A 4,117-nucleotide genomic window follows, 5' to 3' on the forward strand; every position below is an offset into this window, starting at 1 on the left:
GTCACGCTCTGACCAAACACCATAGAGAACCAAGGGCTCTCTATGGTCAGGGCGTGACAGAATCAGCCTGAATGAGTCTGGATGAAATCATACAAGTGTAGTCTGCATCCCAAATGGCACTCTATTCCCTATAGTTTAAGCATTTTGACCAGAGCCCTAACGGCCCAGTCGAAAAGTAGTGCACTAAATAGGGAATAGGGTGCCATTTGGGACTAACCCCTTACTGTGTGATACTGATGGGAAAATTGCAGTAGACGAAAGTATTGTGCTTTGGTTGGAGGCTGACCAAGAGTCAGAGCTGGAGAAAACAGGGGTGGAGAGGGTTGAGGAACAGTATAGAAGGTTTAAACAGTCAGGAAATGTATGGAACACTTGATGAAAACAGTCATGTATAACTTGGCTGACTTTTACTCCTGAATGACTACCAACAATTTTTCTCTAGACTGTCAATCTGTCATATACGCTTCTGATTTATTCCCATGGTTTGTGCAAAAATATGAATGGTAGAGTAGTTATACCCAAAAACTGCTTAACTTCTATGGGCTGCGGGACACACTATTCAACAGCCAGTGAAATAGCATGGCGCGAAATACAAAACAGCAAAAATCTCATAATCAACTATTTTACACCATTTTAAAGATAAACTTCTTGTTAATCTAACCACATTGTCTAATTTCAAAAAGGCTTTACGGCAAAAGCATAAAATTTGATTATGTTAGTACATAAACTTCACAAGAAAAAACAGCCATTTTCCAAGCAAGGACATGCATCACAAAAACCAAAAATACAGCTAAAATATTTACTAACCTTTGATGATCTTCATCAGATGGCACTCATAGGACTTCATGTTACACAATACATGTATGTTTTGCTCGATAAAGTTCAAATTTATATCCAAAAACCCCATTTTACATTGGCGCGTGATGTTGAGAAAATGTATTCCCACGAAAACTTCTGGTGAATGAGCACATCAAATTTATAAAAATACTCATCATAAACGTTGATAAAATTTACAACAGTTATTGAAAGAATTATAGATATACTTCTCCTTAATGCAACCGCTGTGTCAGATTTTTAAATAGCTTTACGGAGAAAGCCCATTTTTCAATATTCTGAGTACATAGCTCAGCCATCAAAGCAAGCTATACAGATACCCGCCAAGTTCTGGGGTCAACTAAACTCAGAATTAGTATTATAAATATTCTCTTACCTTTGCTGATCTTCGTCAGAATGCACTCCCAGGACTCCTACTTCCACAAGAAATGTCCTTTTTGTTCCAAATAATCCATAGTTATGTCCAAATACCTCCGTTTTGTTCGTGCGTTCAGATCACTATCCAAAGGCATAACGCGCGAGCATAAATCCAGACACTTAAAGTAAAATAGTTCCATTACAGTTCGTAGAAACATTTCAATCGTTGTTTACAATCAACCCTTAGGGTCTTTTTTAACATAAAACATCTATAATATTCCATTCGGACAATAGCGTATTCATTACAGAGGAAAAAGAAGGAGCGGCGCACCAAACGTGCCAGCGCAGTAAACAATTCACTGGTCCCAGGCAGTCCACTCATTGACTGAGCTCCTATTCTCTGCCCAGTAACAGGAGAAGGATGAAACACATTTCTAAAGGCTGTTGACAGCCAATGGAAGCCTTAGGAAGTGCAACGTGACCCCAAAGACACTGTAGTTTCGATAGGGATTCAAATGAAGAACTACAATTCTCATATTTCCCACTTCCTGGTTGGATGTTTCTCAGGTTTTTGCCTGCCATATGAGTTCTGTTATACTCACAGACATCATTCAAACAGTTTTAGAAACTTCAGAGTGTTTTCTATCCAGATCTACTAATAATATGCAAATATTTGACTCTGGGCCCGAGTATTAGGCAGTTTACTCTGGGCACGCTTTTCATCCGAAAATGAAAATACTGCCCCCTATACCTTAAAAAGTTAAACACTGTTTGCCATGCTTGTTCAATGAACCATGAACAATTAATGAACATGCACCTGTGGAACGGTTGTTAAAACCTCTCTAGGGGGTGTGGGATGCTACCGTCCCACCTGGCCAACATCCAGAAAAATTGTAGCATGCGAAATTCAAAAACAGAAATACTCATTATAAAAATTCACAAAACATTCAAGTGTTATACATCGGTTTAAAGATTAACTTCTTGTTAATCCAACCACGGTGTCAGATTTCAAAAAGGCTTTACGGTGAAAGCATACCATGCGATTATCTGAGAACAGCACCCAGCAGACAAATCATTACAAACAGTTACCAGCCAAGTAGAGGAGTTACAAAAGTCAGAAATAGCAATAGAATGAATCACTTACCTTTGATGATCTTCATATGGTTGCACTCACAAGACTCCCAATTACTTAATAAATGTTTGATTTGTTCGATAAAGTCCCTCTTTATATCCAAAAGCCTCTGTTTTGTTCGTGCGTTTTGTTCAGTAATCCACAGGCTCAAAGGCAGTAACAACAGACAGACGAAAAATCCGAAAAGTATCAGTAAAGTTTGTAGAAACATGTCAAACGATGTTTATAATCAATCCTCAGGTTGTTTTTAGTCATAATAATCAATAACATTTCAACTGGACAAAAGCTTCGTCAATATAAAAGGAAAACAAGTAAGGCGTGCTCTCGGTCGTGCGCATAAAAAACCTCTGGGACACTGCGGTTTCCACTCATTCAGACTGGTCTTACTCCCTCATTTTTCAGAATACAAGCCTGAAACAATTTCTAAAGACTGTTGACATCTTGTGGAAGCCATAGGAAGTGCAATTTGAGTCCTAATCAATGGATACTGTAATGGCATTCAATAGAAAACTATAAACATAAAAAATCTCACTTCCAGGATGGATTTTTCTCAGGTTTTTGCCTGCCATATCAGTTCTGTTATATTCACAGACATTATTTGAACAGTTCTGGAAATGTTAGAGTGTTTTCTATCCAAATCTACTAATTATATGCATATCCTAGCTTCTGGGCCTGAGTAGCATGTAGTTTATTTTGGGCACACTTTTCATCCGGAGGTGAAAATAGTACCCCTTACCCTAATGAAGTTAAGACACGAACAGCTTACAGGCGGTAGGCAATTAAGGTGACAGTTATGAAAACTTAGGACACTAAAGAGGCCTTTCTACTGACTTTGAAAAACACCAAAAGAAATATGCCCAGGGTCCCTGTTCATCTGTGTGAACATGCGTTAGGCATGCTGCAAGGAGGCATGAGGACTGCAGATGTGGCCAGGGCAATAAGTTGCAATGTGCGTACTGTGAGACGCCTAAGACGGCGCTACAGAGAGACAGGACGTATATAAGAACAAGGTGTGGTAATTTGAAGGTGTGTTTGTTGAGCAACATCACCTGCTCATTAAACAATACTACACTGAACAAAAATATAAAACACTACATGCAACAATGTCAAACATTTAACTGAGTTACAGTTCATATAAGGGAATCAGTCAATTGAAATAAATGAATAAGACCCCAATCAGTCAGTATGTGGTGTGAACACCATTTGCCTCATGCAACGTGACACATCTCCATCGCATAGAGTTGATCAGGCTGTTGATTGTGGCCTATGGAATGTTGTCCCACTCATCTTCAATGGCTGTGCGAAGTTGCTGGAAATTGGCGGGAACTGGAACGCCCTGTCATACACGTTGATCCAGAGCATCCCAAACATGGTCAATGGGTGACATGTTTGATATTTTTGCAGGCCATGGAAGAACTGGGACATTTTCAGCTTCCAGAAATTGTGCACAGACCCTTACGACATAGGGCAGTGCATTATCATGCTGAAACATGAGGTGATGGCGAGGGATGATTGACACGACAATGGGCCTCAGGATCTCGTCACAGTATCTCGTCACAATTTGTGTATTCAAATTGCCATCGATAAAATGCAATGTTGTTTGTTGTCCGTAGGTTATGCCTGCCCATACCATATCCCCACCTCCACCATGGTGCACTCTTTTCTCAACATTGACATCAGCAAATCACTCACCCAAACGTCGCCAACACGCTATCTGCCCGGTACCGTTGAAACCGGGATTCATCCGTGAAGAGCACATAGAAGGTGAGCATTTGCGCACTGAAGTCGGTTATG

Source organism: Salmo salar, chromosome ssa17, assembly GCF_905237065.1.
Source record: "Salmo salar chromosome ssa17, Ssal_v3.1, whole genome shotgun sequence".
In the NCBI taxonomy this organism is placed as follows: domain Eukaryota; kingdom Metazoa; phylum Chordata; class Actinopteri; order Salmoniformes; family Salmonidae; genus Salmo; species Salmo salar.